We start from the raw sequence: 17,688 nt of genomic DNA on the forward strand, positions 1-17,688 counted from the left end.
CTGCTTGGAGAGTCGACTGAGTTGGAAGGTCCAAGATGTCCTCATTCACATGTTTGCACTTGGTATTGACTGTCTGTCCTTAAAGTGCTACAGTCTTCTCAGTGTGACTTCTCATCCTCTAGTAGTCAGGTCTGGCACCCATACAAGGCATTCTCAAGCTAGTCTTCTAAACAGGTGAAGGTAGAAGCTGCAAGATTGCAAGGCCTCTTTGAGGCTTAGGCTTTAGAATTATGTTAATATAATGGCCCTTTACCATACTCTATTGGAAAGACCCCTGTCTCAGCCAGTTTGGGCTGCCATAACAAAGTACCATAGATTGGGTGGCTTAAACAACAAACATTTATTTCTCACAGTTCTGAAGGCTGGTAAGTCCAAGATCAAGGTGCCAGAAAATTGGGTGCCTGCTGAGGGCCCACTTCTTTATTCTGTGATGGCTGTCTTCTCACTGTGTCATCACATGGCAGAAAGGGTAAGAGAGCTCTATGGATGCCTCTTTTTATAAGAGCAGTAATCACATTTGGGAGAGCTCTACCCTTGTGACTTAATCACCTTTCGAAGGCCTCACCTTTTAATATGATCACATTGCGGGTTAGTATTTCAATATATGAATTTTGGTGAGATGCCAAAAAAAAGTCCATAACCATAGTCCACAGAGATATTATTTTCCGTTTTCTTAATGTAAGGATGAAAAACAGTCCAAAAAATGACACAGTTGCTGTAAGAATTTGTGAAAAGTTTTGCTGAGACTTGATAGTAAAAACAAAAGCGCAAGTACAAAAGACATAAGTGGCAAGCAAAGTGGGACATTTGGAAATCATGAAGTAGTCTGCGTAATATGTAAGAGAATCGGCCTTATCTGATTGTTGTGCAATAGCAGTGTTTCCTGAAAACTTGAAGAAGGTTAATCTGAAGAAAGGTCACTCACTTTTTATTTGAAAAGGTTTAAACCTAACCTCTTATTTTAATATAATTTGGTCTTTATGGTCACAGTTTTATAAGCCAAATTACATTTCTACAACATAATTCCCAAATGTTGGTAAGAAATTACAGTACTATTTTATGAAATCTTGTCAGTGTACTAAACTACAGTAACATCCCTCCAGCGTAGCAGTAATGGTGGTGTACCCTCACAGAGTACAGCCTCTTTGTTCAGGCTTGCTTACTACTTTACTCCCCATTTCTGTGAAAACACCTTACACTTTATCAGCATAAAACTGAAGCATAGCTGAGATGGCTGCTGGTGTCTTAGACCAACATATTCGTTGCTGAAATCTTTCTTATATTATTAGTTAGGAATTGTGTTTGGCTACTAGAAACAAAGATTAGAAATAACCGTTGCTTAAACAAGATAGTAATTTAGTTCTGTCCGATGCGGTTCAGTGGATTGAGTGCCAGCCTGTGAACCGAAAGGTCGCCGGTCTGAGTCCCAGTTGGCATATATCTGTTGCAGGCCAGATCCCCAGTTGGGAGCATTTGAGAGGCAATCGATTGATGTATCTCTTGCACATTGATGTTTCTCACCCTTTCTTTCTCTCTTCCTTCCCCTCTCTCTGAAAATAAATAAATCTTTAAAAAAAATAAGAGTAATTATTTCTTTGTCTTGTGAAAAAATACTCAGAAATTGGCTGTGTAGGACTGATATGCAACTCTATGGAGTTGTTGAAGACCCAGTCTCCTCTCTTTTTCACATGTGGCTTCCATTTTCAGGGTCAAAGAATGGTTATCCAGCGATATCCATGTTCCCATGTTCTAGGCAGAAGGAAGGAGAAAGAAAGGCAGAGGACAAAAGGGGCACACCTCACACTTTCAAGAAATAATTGTAGATTTCCCCATACAATATTTCCTCTGATCTGATTGATCAGAACTTAAGTCATTCGGCCATAAGTAAGGTTCAGAAGTGGCTTTTAGCTGAGTATACAGACTAGAACAATGGGGTTCGAGGTGGGAATCTATATTAAATGGGGACTAGTAATCTTTTTTTGTGCTAGAAAGTTTGAAAATTTATTAATAAACAACTTGTGGTTAAAGAGAAAAATCACATGGTAAAAATTTTTTAATTGAATTTATTGGGGTTATATTGGTTAATAAAATTATGTAGGTTTAAGGTACACGCTTCTATAATATATCATTTATATGTTGTATTGTGTGTTTATCATCCCAGCTCATGTCTCTTTCCATCACCATTTAGTCCCCCCTTTACCTGCCCGTCCCCCATTTCCCTTTGGTAATGACCATACTGTTACCTGTCTCTGAGGGTTTTGTTTTTGTTTTGTGTTTTGCTTAATCCCTTCACCTTTTCCTCCTGGCCCCCACCTCCCTCCCCTCTGACACCTATGAGGCTGTTCCTATTTTGTTTGTTATTTTATTTATTAGATTCCACATATAAGTGAAATCATATGCTACTTGTCTTTTTTCTGACACTTAGCATAATACTGTCCGAGTCCATCCATGTTTTTGCAAAAGTTAAGATTTCTTTCTTCTTCTTTTTTTTAATGGCTAAGTATTTTTTACCACAACTCTTTTAGCCACTTACCTACTGATGGGTTGTTGGGCTGCTTTCAAATCTTGGCTATTGTAAAAAATGCTGCAGTGAACATAGGGTGCATATATTTTGTTGAATTAGTATTTCAGGTTTGTTCAGGTAAATTCTCAGAAGTGGACTCATTGAGTCATAAAGCAGTTCCATTTTTTAAAATTTTGAGGTAAATCCATACTGCTTTCCACAGTGGCTGCACCAGTCTGCATTCCTACCAACAGTGCACGAAGGTTCCCTTTTCTCCGCATCCTTGCCAACAACACTTACTTGTTGATTGATTAATGATAGCCGTCCTGGCAGGTGTGAGGTGAAATCTCGAGGTTTTCATTTGCATTTTTCTGATGATTAGTGACGTTCAGCATCTTTTCATATATCTGTTGGCCATCAATATGTCCTCTTTGGAAAAGTGTCTGTTCAGGTCCTTTGCCTGTTTTTGAATTGGATTATTTGTGTGTTTTTTTGGTGTTAAGTTTTGTAAGTTCTTTATAAATTTTAGATATTAACTCCTTATCAGATGTATTGGTGAATATGTTCTCCCATTCTGTGGGTTGCTTTTTCACTTTGTTAATGGCTTCCATTGCTGTGCATAAAATTTTTAGTTTGATGTTGTCCCGTTTATTTTTTCTTTTGTTTCCCTCGCCCAAAAAGAGATGTTAAAAAAAAATATTGCTACAAAAAATGTCTGAGATTTCACTGACCATGCTTACTTCTGGATTTTTATGGTTTCGAGTGTAACATTTAAGTCTTTAATCAGTTTTTACTTCATTCTTGTGTATGGTATAAGAAGGCAGTGGTCTAGTTTTATTATTTTGCATATATCTATTCAATTTTCCCAGCACCATTTATTGAGTAGACTGCTTTCACCCCATTGTATGTTCTTGCTTCCTTTATTAAATATTAATTGACCATAAAGGCATGGGTATATTACTGGGCTCTCTATTCTGTTCCATTGGACTATATGTCTGTTTTTATGCCAGTACCATGCTGTTTCTTTCACTATATTTTGTTGATTATGCTATTACAATTGTCCCAGTATTTCCCCCTTTGCCCCCCTCCACCCAACAACCCCCACTCCCTCAGGCAGTCCCCATACCATTGTTCATATCTTTGGGTCATGCATTTAAGTTCTTTAGCTACTTCATTTCCTATACTGTACTTTACATCCCCATGGCTCTTCTGTACCTACCTATTTGTACTTCTTAATCCCCTCACCTCTTCGCCCATTCCCCCACACCCCCTCCCATCTGGCAACCATCATAGTCTTCTCCATATCCATGACTCTGTCTCTGGTCTTTGCATTTGCTTAGTTTGTTTATTTATTGCCATTTTATTGTTCATAGTTTTGATCTTCTTTTTTAAATAAGTGCCTTTAACACTTCATATAATAATGGTTTGGTGATGATGAACTCCTTTTGTTTTTTCTTGTCTGGGAAGCTCTCTATTTGCCCTTCAATTCTAAATGATATCTTTGCTAGGTAGAGCAATCTTGGCTATATGTCCTGCTTTTCATGACTTTGAATATTTCTTACCAGTCCCTTCTAGCCTGCAAAGATTCTTTTGAGAAAGCAGCTGACAGTCTTTTGGGAATTTCCCTGTTGGTAACTAACTGCTTTTCTCTTACTGCTTTTAAGAGTCTCTGTGTATCTCTAATCTTTGACATTTTAATTATGATGTGTCTTGGAGTGGGCCTCTTTGTGTCCATCTTCTTTGGGACTCTGTGCTTCCTGAACTTGCAGTCTATTTCCTTCACCAAATTAGGGAAGTTTTCTTTCATTATTTTTTCCAAGTAGATTTCCAATTTCCTGCTTTTTCTTTCCTTCTGGCACGCTTATGATGCCAATATTGGACCTCTTGAAGTTGTCCCATGGGCTGCTTACACTATCCTTGTTTCTGTGAATTCTTGCTTTTGTTATTGTGATTGGTTGTTTTTTGCTTCCTTATATTCCAAATCATTGATTTGATTCTTGGTTTCATCCACTCTACTATTGTTTCTCTGTAAATTGTTCTTTATTTCAATGAGTAAATCCTTCATTTCTGACAGAATCTTTTTTATGCTCTTGAGGTCCTCACTAAGTTCTTCAAACATCCTTATAACTAGTGTTTTGAACTCTGCATCTGACAGATTTCTTAACTCCTTTTTTTAGTTCTTTTTCTGGAGTTTTGATCTGTTTTTTTTCATTTGGGCCATGTTTCTTTGTCTCTTCATTTTGGCAACTTCCCTGTGTTTGTTTTTCTGTGTATTAGGAAGAACTACTATGACTCCCTGTCTTGTTAGTGTGGGCCTAATGTAGTAAATATCCTTTAGGATTCAGTGGCACAGCCTCCCCTGTCACCCAAGCTGGGTACTCAAGAAGCACGTTTGTGGGGGCAGAGTATGCCCTCTTCTTGTAGCTGAGCCATGAATGCTGTTGGCAGGTCAATGGGAGGGATTTACCCTGGCCAGTCAGCCACAAGACCTGGCTGTGACCACTGACCAACAACCTCTGCCCTCTGTGGAGGGCCAGCTGTGCAGGCACAGAGTTGTGGTACTCCATCATTGTCTGTAGCTCTCCACCTGGTGTGCAGGTTCTGTGGTTTCCTGGGTGGTGGAGGCCAAGGTCAGCCCCCACCTATGTTTTGCCTGGTGCCATCCTGTCTGGGCTATAAAGCAATTTGAGCTGGTTGCTACTTGTGCTGGGCTTGAAGATTCCCAGGGGAAGCCAAACTTTGAATCTAGGCTGGCTTTGTCTAGTTCCAGGCCTGGGGCCATTTACCAAGAGGTTACGGGTTTGGGGACTCAGTGAGGTTGGCTGTTGCTTGTTTGAGAGGATTTAGGAAGTTGTGAAGCATGAACCAATAATAGTCATTCACATGAAAAAGTTTCTGTTTACGGCTTGGTTGGGCCTGTAACCCAACCAAGCTGGGTGGGATGAAGTCTCAGGGGATCTCTAGGGTGGGGCATATGGTGTTACCCAGGTTGATGGAGTCTCAGATAATGGCATCCAGCTGCCAGCTCTGTGGCTCTGTGGCCCTGTTGGGGGAGGGTTCAGAATAGGGACAGTGGCCTCTCTATCTGTGAGAAAGCTGTCCCTCAGCTCTTCCCTTGATGCCAAACCCTTCACTTCTACCTCTTTGCCACTGGTGCCTTTCAAGCTGCTACTCTGGTGCTGGAGCCCAGAGAAAGTGAATGTGAGTAACAGAGTCCATGTTTGGGTTCTTTTAAGAGGAACTGCTTGGAACCAGCCACTTCTGTATCTCCTCCCTCCACCAGTCTGGATGGATGTGGTTTCTTTAATTCCATAGTTGTCAGACTTCCATTCAACTGGATTTCCCATAGTTCTGAGTGACGGTTCTATACTTTAGTTGTAATTTTGATGTGCTTGTGCGAGGAGGTGAGTCATGTTGAGCCATGTTTACCTATACTACTGGCTTGGGTTGGCTTGACTGGAAGTACCGTGTTGTTTTTATTACTATGGCTTTATAGTATAGTTTGATATAAGGTAGCATGATTTTTCCAACTTTGTTCTTCTTTCACAGGATTGCTGTGGCTATTCAGAGTCTTTTGTGGTCCCATATAAGTGTTTGGAATATATGTTCTAGTTCTGTGAAATACACCATTGGTGTCTTGGTAGGAATTGAATCGAATCTATAGATTGCTGTGGGTAGTATGGACATTTTAATGCTGCTAATTTTTTGTATCCATGAACACAGTATATGCTTCCACTTATTTGTATCTTCAGTTTCTTTTTTCATTGTCTTATAATTTTCTGAGTACAGGTTTTTTACATACTTAGTTAAATTCATTACAAAGTATTTTATTTTTTTTGATGCAGTTGTAAATGGGATTGTTTTCTTAGTTTCCCCTCTCTGGTAGTCATTATTGCTGTATAGAAGTGCAACTGATTTCTGGATATTTCATATCCTAATACTTTACTAAATTTATTTGTCAGTTCTAGTAGTTTTTTGGTGGAATCTTTAGAGTTTTCTATATATAGTATCATGTCATCCACAAATAATGATAGTTTTATTTCTTCCCTTCCAATCTGGACGCCTTTTATTTCTTGTCTGATTGCTGTGGCAAGGACTTCCAGAACTATGTTGAATAAGAGAAGTGAGAGTGGACATCCCTGCCTTGGGGAACTAGTAGTCTTTGCCATGCTTGCTTCCTGTCTTCTCTGCTGAGGCTGCCACTGGCTGGCCAGTTGTTGCTGTTAAGCCATTTGTTCAGTAGATATGAATTTAGTGCTAATGATGTGCTAGGCCTTATTAGGAATGAGAAATACAAACACAACTGAGAAATACTCCCTGCCCTAGAGAGGTTATGGTTTAATAATAGGACTACTAAACTTGGAAACAAGTTTCTGAGAACAGAAGATATTAAGTACTGTAGTCTGTTAGACTAGTTACTACTATGATCCTGCTTACCCCAATATATAAGAAAATCAGCTGCTGTGGTTGGTGTAAAACATCCTGACACATCTTCAGTGTGAAAAAACATTGAATTATAATGATAATATAATTAAATTTCAAGAGAATTTTATTGATATATTTTTTGTGTTTAAAGAAATCACATTTTACTTAATGAACATATTTTGAAATGTTAATTTTCTCTTGGTGTCTTAGATTTAAAGTTGTGATACAGTTTTGAATCAAAGAGGTAGAGCATCGTGATCAGCAACTACATGAAAATAATTATTAGTTTGTGAGAAAAGCAGTATCAGCAATTTGAAAATTATTCTCTCTAATCAAAAAACTTTTAACAATTTTTGTACCAAAAATTCAAGTAATTGCATTTTCTGTGTTCTTTTTTTAAAATGATAAAATTTTCAGTTCTTGAAACTCATCCAAAAAGATTTTATATTCTTTTATACTGTATGTTAAAATTAATGGTTGTGTGTGTGTGTGCGCGCGCGTGTGTGTGTGTGTGAGAGATATCACTGTATTATTGGATTCAAAGAATTATTGACTGGAAATCTTAATTTTATAGATTAGTCAAGCAAGGCTCCAGAATAGTTAAGTAACCTACTCAAGGTATTAAAGATAATTAATGACTAATTTGAAACTAAAACTCACACTTGGTTTCTCTGAATCTAATGTTTTGTTTTTTAATGAGGTTTGGTAACGGTACAAAAGTGTATGCTAGGTATTATGGAAACTTTTGAGTCCCTAGTTATTTTTTAAATTAGATAAACTACATTATAAATGTCTTACCAAAATTATTCTTTCTTCTTTGTATTACATTTTAAGAATATTTTTCAATATTTTACAGTTTTTTCATGTTTTATAGGGTTTGAAAATATTTGTCTCAACAAATGAATTCCATACTTGAACTGTGCTGCATTCCTGTGCCACCTCCTCCTTTAGAAAATTGATCTCAGAACAGAGGTAAAAATTATAGAATTTAACTTTTTAAAGGATAAAATATGAATTTCCCATACAGTTACACATATTGGAATTTTTGGTAATCTTCAGAGGGTATCTTGTATTTTTAAAGCAATTTTATCTAGGAGACTCGAAATAATCACATCTTAATTAATGCCTTTTGAATACTTTTGAAAGCATTTTCTTTTTAATAGTTGTATCTTTTTGTTGTTGCCTAAACTTTACAGTTATTGATTTATCAAGTTTCCTCAGAGTAACTGTATTATTTAGCTATATATAGATTGGTGCTTTCCAATACAATTTCCATGATGACATCTGTGTTATTTATCTGTGCAGTCCAATATGGGAGACACAAGCCACATTGAGCTACTGAGCACTTGAAATGTATAGCTAGTGCAACTAAGGAATTAAATCTTTAAATTTTATTTTATTTTAATTTTAATTTTAATAGCCATTTGCAGCAAACGCCTGCTATATTGGATGGAATAGCTCTAGGTTTTTCCTTAGGGAACTTGGTATTTACAAATAACAGCACATTTTACATGTTTAAATTTCAGACTTAATCTAAGTAGTCTTTGTCCTAAGTTTGAAAATTTGCAGTAGCAAAATTCATTTTTTACTCGTTCATACTGTCCTGATACTTTTGTTAGGTTTGTTTATTCAATAATTCTGGTCCACAGGGAACCCTTAAGAACAGTTATTAAGAGCAGTTATAGTTAGTTTTGCTCACTGATATAACTTATTTAATCTTTAGAAAAAAATCAGAACTTTGACATAGATACTTATATTATCCCCGTTTAATAAATGAGAAGCCAAATAAGTGTCCCAAGGACATATAGCTTGTAGGTCATGGAGCTAGAATCCAAACTCCAGCAGTCTAGAGCTGGACAGAGCCCATACTCTTTAACCACTTGGCTGCACAATATCTTATATTCTGATTCTCCGTAATTTGACAATTCCTAAAAAGATATATGCTGACTGTCAGCTAAGACAATTTTTATCCATGTAGGTAATGAAGAACTTAGAGTACAGTACTATGAGTTTGCTTCCCAGCAATTAGTTATTGACCTCCTTTAGATCATGTTCCAGCAGTTCATTATTTTGTTCATCACATTGTATTAGGGCTTGCTAATAAAGGTTGCTGTTTCCATGGTCACCAAAAAGAAAATAATCTGTGTTAGCCTCTTTACTTTGTTATATACCCTGAGAGTAAGGCTGTATGGGCTGAATTGAGCTGCATGTTGGAATATCAGCTTGATTTTTGCTTTTATATAGAGTTTTTATATATACCAGGAGATGGAATGGGTGTACTAAAAATAGGAGAAATGATCTTCAGAATTCTGTGTCATTTGCTTAAATAAAATTTGCAGTATAATTATACCTGTGTTCATAGCTACCTCCAGATAATAAAAGATACTGAGTCTAGTTAGGAAATATATATTTACAAAAGTTCTCAGTATTATTACACTATGTAACCAGTATGTAACCAGTATTATTCTATTTTTCAAATGAAGGAACTAAAATATATTTATAGGATATTTTTTAGTATTATTCTATTTTTCAAATGAAGGTACTAAAATATTTTTATAGGATATTAGATTTAGAAAGTAATTTATCATTGTTGAAAACGAGCCCAAAGTGTTAAAGTGATTTGTCCGAGGTCATGTAAGCAGTGTGGTTCATTGATTCAACAAATATGCATTAAGTACCTGACATATGTCCTGTTACTATAGTATGCTTGTTAGTTTTGAGTGCAGAGTGAGCACTCAAATGTGAGCAAAGCAGAAATGGACCCCGTTCTCAAGGAACTTACAATCTGATGGAGAAGATAAACAATAAGTAATAAGATCTAATAAACAAGGTACAAAATCCGAAGCCCTAGGGAGGAAATGAACCATGTTTGTTGGAGTGGAAAATACTGGAGAAGGGAGAAAGAACTGCCTAAGTGGAAGAAAGACCTAATACTGACAGGATTGAAAGGAGCCACCTATTTTATTTATTTATTTATTTATTTATTTATTTATTTATTTATTTATTTTTTAGAGAGAGAGAAAAGGAGAGAGAAACTTTGATTTGTTGTTCTACTTATTTATGCATTCATTAGTTGATTCTTTTATGTGCTCTGACCAGGGATAGAATCTGCAACCTTGGTGTATTGGGACAACGCTTTAATCAACTGAGCTACTCAACCAGGGTGGGAGCCACTGATTTAGTTAGCAGGAGTAAGATAGCATTCCAGGCCTAAAACAGCCTACCCAGTATCCTGGGATGAAGATGTGCATTAAGCCATAGAGAAACTGAAAGAAGAGTATGGCCAGAACATAGAAGATGGTGGGGGGAGTAGTATGAGCTATAAGAAAGGGGGCAGGTTATTTTTTTCAATCAGGCTTTAGAGTAGGTGTTAAATTCAAATCTGAATTCTGCAACTTAAACTGTGTTACCTCGTGTGGGTCATTCAGCCTCTTTACACTTTAATTTTCTTATCTATTAGATGCAAATAGCAGAACCTGTCTTATAGCACATAGTATGAAGATTAATTATATAATACTTGTAGGAAATACTTATATAGTGTTTACCTTGTCATAAGAACTGTTCCAAGTACACAATAACTGTATGACATAAGTACATTACTGCTATTATCTCTCTTTTTCAATTGAGAGAAATGAAGTACAGACGGTTTAAGTATAGTTAGTAAGGTGGTAAGAGGGTTTAAAGACAGCTAGGGGAAGTGACCTAAAACTTAATCTGGCTCCAGAGTCCATGCTCAAAGTGTGTCCCAGGAATCAGTTATGTGGGCCCATGGGATCAAAACTATTTTTAATATTAATACTTGGGTAGTATTTGCCTTCTTTACTGTCATTCTCTGATGAATATAGTGTTTCAACAGTACAGAAGCAATTATGAGATTTGCAAAAAATGTAAAATGTTACTTTTTTCATTAAATTTGTTTTTTTGGAAAAGTAAAGTTTCAATTTTAAAATGTTATTTATGTTAACATGTAGTGGGCTTATCACTTTTTAAAATGAATTTATAAACTGTTAAAATATAAGACTGAAAGGTGGTTCTGAGACAAAAAGTTGAGAATTGCTGTTCTAAACCACTAGATTCTGTTGTCCTGTTGTCTCATTAAATCAGATAAAATACAGAAAACAGCTGCTACAGTGTTTATGCTTGATAAGCTCAGTAGTAACTTTTTCTCTCACTTCTAAGACACTTTTTTTCACATTTTAACATTTTTGAAATCAGAATGTGTTTTGTCCAAATAAACTTTTCAGCAACCGGGCAAGTGAATTGTGAAATTGCACTAAGTCATGCCCTATTTTGAGACTTTAGCTTTGAGTATTCATTTACTCAGTTATCATTTCAATTGATATTTGTAGCCCTACATGGGGTTGAATTTTAATTGAATTTGCATCCCTAACTGTTGCTTAAAATGTCTACAAAATACCATAGTATAATACAGCTTTGCTATGAACAATTAATTGTCTCAGCAGATGGCATGACACGTGCCAATTAACTCAAAGACAGGAAAATTGCCAAATATCTCAGTCTCTTAATGTCAAACCTGGGCAAAATTGGTGTGACTGATTCATGCATCCAAGAGAATATCTATCTACCTGTCAAAGTTACTGAGTGATTTTAAAGAAGCTGTTAACTTCCATCTGTATTTAATTTGGAAAAATAAAATTATTAAGCTTAATGAAGTTGAAAATGCAGGCAGAAATCTCAGGTTTTGTTATGGCCAAAAATAAAAACTGTCATCGAGTTCATGAGTACAAGTAATTAAATCAATAGATGTTTGAGTACCTGCTATCTGCCTAGCACTTGGGATACAGCACCTGTCCCTATGAGCATGTAAGCACAGATTCTAGTGGAAAAAAACAGGCTATACTAAGTAAACAATAATGCCAAATGCTGTGAAGAAAATGAATAGAGTAATAAGGATTGGAGGGAGGAGGAACTATGGGGAGCCAAAGTAAGTAGAGTAGACAGGGAAGGCTTCTCTGAGGAGATGGCATTTGAACTGAGACTTTTCCAGCCATATGAGAGCTGGGAGAGTTGCCTAGTAGCTAGTAGAAAGACCAGAGATGGCTAGAAATGTGAAGGATAATTTTTAAAAATTCCTTTATGATTTTACTGATAAGATTATGCCCTTGTCCTGTAGTTAGTGTTTTTATTTTAATAGTTAAAATAAAATATTCTTTTCTACTTAAATTTGTTAATAAATTACTGCCTTAAAATTAGTAGTATCATAGAGCTCAAGAAGTATGATGGTGTTTCAATTTTATTTTTGGGGGGTGACATTGGTTAATAAGATTATGTAAGTTTCAAGTGTACATTTCTATAATACACAATCTGTATATTGCATTGTGTCCCTACCACCCAAAGTCAAATGATTATAATTATTGATACCACTGTGTGTTGAAGTTCCAGTCATTTTTAAATGGTATTGATAGAAACTAAAGTGATTTGGTGCTCCAAATTTGTGGTTATAGGAGAGATGCAGATAGGAATTTAAAATAAGAAATCTAACCTGAATGTAATATCTTTTTTTCTTTTTTCTTTTTTTTTAACTGAGGGTTGTCTTCAGGATTATTTGGGGAGATTTTTCAAAATATATATTCCAGGCCCTATTTCAGATAGGGATTCTGATGCTATATATATCAGATTTAAAAGATTTGTGTTTCTTGGGTTTCTTTTTTACTTTGAAAGCAGTTGATACTTTTGTAGAGAATTTGAATAAAATCATTAATTGTTGTTGTTTTGTCCCCTTTTCTATAAAATAGTGTGCATTTTTAAAGTGTTCTAATCCTTTATAGTTAACAAAAAGATAAATTATTAGTTTATACATTGTTCCTAAAACATAAATCTTGATTTGAACCATTTCAGCATTGGGTTGGCCAAAAAGTTCATTTGTTTTTTTTCTGTATGATGGCTCTAGTAGTGCTTAGCTCTCTTTAACTTCACTTGGAACAGTTTTGTTAGATAGTATTGTGACAGCTGTCATATCAGCGTGCATTTTTTAAAAAACTTATCAAAATTGGTGAGTTTTTGTGCAGCCATTTTAATATGGAAGATGGAAGAAAATATGGAACATTTTTGGTGTATTATGCTTTATTATTTCAAGGAAGATAAAAACAATTGAAATACAAAAAAAATTTTTTGTGCAGTAAATAGAGAAGATGCTGTGACAGGTTGAACATGTCAAAAGTGGTTCGTGAAGTTAACTTGACACTATTGACATTTTGGCCAAATAATTCTTTGCTGTGGGGCTGTCTTATGCATTGGAAGGTGTTTAGCAGCACCCCTGACCTCTACCCACTAGAAGCCAATAGTGGGAGATAGCCAGTGTACTCAATATATTCAGATCAATAAAGTTATTGGTAAAAATTAAAAATGTGTCTCTTTTATTTTACAGAAAAAAGTAAATGGACTTTGTGTCCAACCCAGTATTTTAAACATTTATTTAAAACTTGTTCATTTTGATTTTTTAAGTGTTTATTTTTTTGTTAACAATTGCTACTTAGAAAATATAATGAAGAATCACAATCGCAGCAAGAAAATATAAACTATTAAGGAATCACCTTTATTGGAAATGAGTTGACATGTATGAAGAAAACAAAAAATTTATGCTAAGATATTAAAAGGATTTTTAATAAAGAGCAATGCTAGGCTTCTTTCTGTTTGGGATAACTCAATACGATGAAGATGTCATTTGGAATTAATTTGTTAATTTAATTCCCATAAGGAAGGAATATGGGAATGAAACTTATCAAAAATTGATATTTATCTGGGAGAATGAAGCAGGCACTAATAATGAAATATATTTTTCAGAAAAATAATTAAAAAGAGGACTTATTATATATTAAAGTGCATGGTAAAGCCACAGCGTTTAAAACATTGTAGTCCTTGTGCAAAATTAAGGAAAAAGTAGCCCAGAAATAGTTTCAAATATATGAGACTTTTAGTATATGATAAAAATAACATTTCAAGTTAGAAAAAAATGAACATGCAAACACTATATTAGAACAATTGAGAACTTTTGGGAGAAAAACATTGTTAGATCTCATAAAATAACTTCCAGATTCTTTAAAGAGTAAACTATATATATAGTTTTTAACTTCAGAAGATTCAAACCTCAACTAAACAGAGTGATTTTTAAAATACAGTGAAATATATTGTGATATCTTTTGCCATGTCCCTTTCTTTCATATACATTATAGTATCCTGTGTATTAAATTTTTTTCACGTGAAACTTCTTAGGTTATTAATCCTCGCATGAAAAACCTGCACAATCAACATCAGTAACGTCACTGAAGAATCTTTTTTTTTTTAAGATCTTATTTATTTTTAGCGAGAGGGGGAGAAACATTGATATGAGAGAGAAACATCTATCAGTTGCTTCTCATAAGTACCCGATCAGGGACCAAACGCAGAACCCAGCCATGTGCCCTGACCAGGAATCCATCTGGCAGTCTTTCACTTTACAGGAGGATGGCCAACCAGCTGAGCCACACTGGTCAGGGAGTTACTCCTTTTTGCCAGCACCAGCATTGGCCTTTGCAGTCCCTCTGACGTTCCTCTTTCTGTTCTTGCATTCCTCTCTCTGTTTTTCAGGTCTTTTTTTTACAGGTTATGTCTTGCAAGGCTATGAATTCAGTTTCTCTGCGTAATCCAAGGAATCCTAAATCATGCCAAAGCCAGTTGTCTTGCTACCACCAAAATGGGTTCTGAATCCAAACACAAAGATGATATCAGGTGTGGTCTTATACGTTTGGCTTGTTCTTCCTGAATTCTTGTCCTAGGTACTCTTGCCTTCCCAGAATAAAGGATGTCAATGATCATTTGTTTCCACTGAAGTAGTCTGTTGGTCATGAACTTCCTGGTTCAGATAGCTACTGTGTTTTTCATGATGGCAGCCAATCTCCAAGCAGTCAAGAAGGAAAAACTGTGTATTCAGTTTTTAATATTTTGGCAATAGGTATTCAGATGGTCTGATGCCAATTTTTATTGTTCTGGTTTTAAAAATCATATACATCATACTAATAAGTATAGAACAATTTAAGTTTTTATATTTAGGTAGAATTCTATGCTGAGGAAATTATTCTATACATGTGACATTCATATGTTCTTTTGAGAATTTATATTTGGATATGTTATCAATAATATTTATATGCTGTGACCTTAAAATTTCAAATACTTAGAATTTATGCCACAGAAGAGAACACAAATGCATAAGTATGTGTAAGGGTGTTCATTGCAGCAGTTTTAATAGTATAAGAAAGTTGAGCCCTGGCTGGTGTAGTTCAGTGGATTGAGTGCCGGCCTGCAAAGCAAAGGGTCGCCAATTCAGTTCCCAGTCAGGGCAGATGCCTGGGTTGCAGGACAAGGTCCCCAGTAGGAGGTGCACAAGAGGCAACCACATATTGATGTTTCTCCCTCTCTTTCCCTTCCTCTCTCTAAAAAAAAAAGAAAAATTCTAAAAAAAAATAATATAAGAAAGTTGAAGAAAACTCTCTCAATAAATTATTTCAGAAGTTATGATTTTACTTACAATTAATTACTCTATGACTGTTAAAAAGAGTGAGATCTGCAGGTCTTACATGTATTTTAAACAATTGAAATGGAATATTGTAGAATACTCCATTCTACATGATGAACACGTGACTATATTTAAACTATATATACAAACATTTTCATACATACATTCATATATATAAATATATATCTGGAAGAAAAATACATACCACGTGGTTAATTCTGTTTTTCTGTTTATCTTGATGGGTGGTTTGAGTAATTGGGCTTTCTTAGTGCCTTTGTTTTACAAGTATATACTATTTATAATAAATACTTTTTAATTACTTAAAATTGAATATCAACTATTAATTTATATTTGTAGGTAAAGATACTTGTAAAGTTAGATATAATAGTTAAAGTATAGAGCAGGAATAGCATTTTTAATTTTCCAGTAAATAAAAAATAAAAATCAACAACTTAATATCCAGCAATAGAGATATAGGAGGTTTTTTAAGTTCCTATATTATTTTGGAAAACTAGTCCTTTCTGTCACTGCTGCAGTGAAATTGTGCTTTTCCTCCTCACATGAGAATAAAGTTATTGAAAGTACCTCCTTTTCTGGAGTACTTCTCAAAGAGAATGTCAAATTCAGTCTTTTTTTCCTCTTAATTTTGCGGTCCACTGAACTTATTAGCAATATGAGGTAATAGAAAAAAGAGATGCTATAAGTGATATTGACAAAACAGCCCCTTTTGCCTATACTTTAAGAGGGTTGGGAGGAAAGGGAAATATTAAAGAGAGATCAAGATGTTAGAATTTGGCTGGTGTATCTCTTCACACCATGACCCTCTCTTTTTCTTGGAGAGTGAATAAACTCTTTTACTCTCTTAAAAAAAAAAAAGATGTTAGAATTTATCCCTTAAAAAACTATTTCCTGAGTAACTAATTAGGCTTTGTGTTAACTTTTTACACTTTTTTTGAAGCTTAATGAAAATGGAACCTAGCTTACTTATTTTTCAGGTATTGTAAATAGAAACCATTTTTACTATCTGTAACTATTCAGGTTTTTTTCATTTCCAGAGACTTGGTAGGAACTCTCAAGAGTACATGCAAGCCTGGAATTTTTTTAGTCTTCATACTATTAGGAAATTTATAGTTAGCTCTGAAAGGGGCACTAGCCTTTCTCTGTATCATAGCCACATAGCTTTTCAAACCTTGAATCTTTTTATTGATCTGCTTAAACTCCTTGTTCACTCTCTATATTTAATGTGGTAGAAAGTCCTGTTTATAGCATTGGGTCATGCCTACCTCTCTACCCTCAATTTTTGCCCCTTGCTTTCTTTGCTCCTAGCCACTTGGATCTCCTTTCAGATTCTACAGTTTTTTGTATTATTTTTTTTTGCCACAGGACCTTTATATAGGCTGTTCCCTCTTTCTAGAATGTTCTTTTCCTACTTAACTCCTACTGATCTTTGAGATCTCTATTTAAGCACTCCCTCAGAGAAACCTCTTTTGCTTTCATCAATGTTAGTTTTCTTTGCTCTATGGTTTTGTGTGCCTTTCCTTCTTACACATTTCTTTGCAAAAATATAATCTCCACTAGACAAATACTCCAGTAGAGTGAGTCCACATCTGATTTTGTTTACCATTGTATTTTTAGCTCCTAGCATAATAGCTGGCATACAGTTGGTACTTAAATATTTATGGGATAGATCAATGAATTTCTGAACAGACCCTCCTTTGCTCAGTTGTCTCCTTGAGTTCTGAGATGCTTCCAGAACTCAACTACCTTAGCATATTTAGACAGTTCAAACTAGAAGTTATACTGTATGGTGAATCCATGCTTGTGATTTTTATTGAGGTATAATTTGCATAGAATACGATTTACAGTAATCATATAAAATTCATTTTGAGGTGAAGAATTAGGTTTTAAAGAGTATTTAGTACCACTTAACTGATATTTGAAAGGGAATTTTGACAGTAATTTGAACAGTCTTTGTAATAAATCAAAGAACCTGATAAAATTACTTTTTTGAAGGACATTATCATTCGAATGTGAAGTTGTACTCTATTTTGTGAAGTTGTTTTTAAAGAGTTTCATTTCTTCAGCAAGAGTTTTAACATGGGAGTCCATGTCTACTATGGCTTTACTATATCTATGAACTCCTTAAAATTATTTGCAAAATTGTATACATATGAGCATCATGTTTATCTTTTTCTGAATTAGGGATCCATAGTTTTGTTTGGATTTCAAAGGGGAAAGGGGTCTGGGA

General features: G+C 35.0%; 1 protein-coding gene across 1 annotated transcript in view; it reads left to right on the forward strand.

The window, feature by feature from the left end:
- HYCC2 (hyccin PI4KA lipid kinase complex subunit 2) overlaps window positions 1-17,688 on the forward strand; it is a 60,560-nt gene that overhangs the window by 4,163 nt on the left and 38,709 nt on the right. The window contains exon 3 of the mRNA XM_054585849.1: window positions 7,803-7,900. The gene's annotated coding sequence lies outside the window, so the exon portion shown is untranslated. The remainder of the gene's footprint in view (window positions 1-7,802; window positions 7,901-17,688) is intronic.

This window comes from Pteronotus mesoamericanus, unplaced genomic scaffold (assembly GCF_021234165.1).
Source record: "Pteronotus mesoamericanus isolate MK-2021 breed Mesoamerican mustached bat unplaced genomic scaffold, CSHL_Meso_final contig_90, whole genome shotgun sequence".
Classification (NCBI taxonomy): domain Eukaryota; kingdom Metazoa; phylum Chordata; class Mammalia; order Chiroptera; family Mormoopidae; genus Pteronotus; species Pteronotus mesoamericanus.